Source organism: Bison bison, unplaced genomic scaffold (assembly GCF_000754665.1).
Source record: "Bison bison bison isolate TAMUID 2011002044 unplaced genomic scaffold, Bison_UMD1.0 scf7180017863029, whole genome shotgun sequence".
Classification (NCBI taxonomy): Eukaryota; Metazoa; Chordata; class Mammalia; order Artiodactyla; family Bovidae; genus Bison; species Bison bison.
In genome coordinates, this window is record NW_011493601.1 from 1 (window position 1) to 796 (window position 796).

Genomic DNA, 796 nt, shown 5'->3' on the forward strand with positions numbered 1-796 from the left:
TATAATGAGAAACGCTGGACTGGAAGAAACACAAGCTGGAATCAAGATTGCCAGGAGAAATATCAATAACCTCAGATATGCAGATGGCACCACCCTTATGCAGAAAGTGAAGAACTAAGTCTCTTGATGAAAGTGAAAGAGGAGAGTGAAAAAGTTGGCTTAAAGCTCAACATTTAGAAAACTAAGATCATGGCATCCGGTCCCATCACTTCATGGCAGATAGATGGAGAAACAGTGGAAACAGTGGCTGACTTTATTTTTCTGGGATCCAAAATCACTGCAGATAGTGACTGCAGCCATGAAATTAAAAGACGCTTCTTGCTGTTGCTGCTGCTAAGTCGCTTCAGTCGTGTCCGACTCTTTGCGACCCCATAGACGGCAGCCCACCAGGCTCCCCTGTCCCTGGGATTCTCCAGGCAAGAACACTGGAGTGGGTTGCCATTTCCTTCTCCAATGCATGAAGGTGAAAAGTGAAAGTGAAGTCGCTCAGTCTTGTCCGACTTTGAGCGACCCCATGGACTGCAGCCTACGAGGTCTTCCATCCATGGGATTTTCCAGGCAAAAGTACTGGATTGGGTTGCCATTGCCTTCTCCGATCCAGACTAAGGGCTTCAAATGTATAGTCCTAGTCAAGCCTTCAAAACCATCTCTAACTTTCAATCTGCCATAGTTGAAGACTTCATCATCTCGGGTAAAGATTAGCTTATGCCTAAATTTCAAACCCATGCAATTGTATGACAAAATGGTTTTGCTTTATGCAACTCAGTAAAATCCTTAAAATTTTATTTAGCCTTTT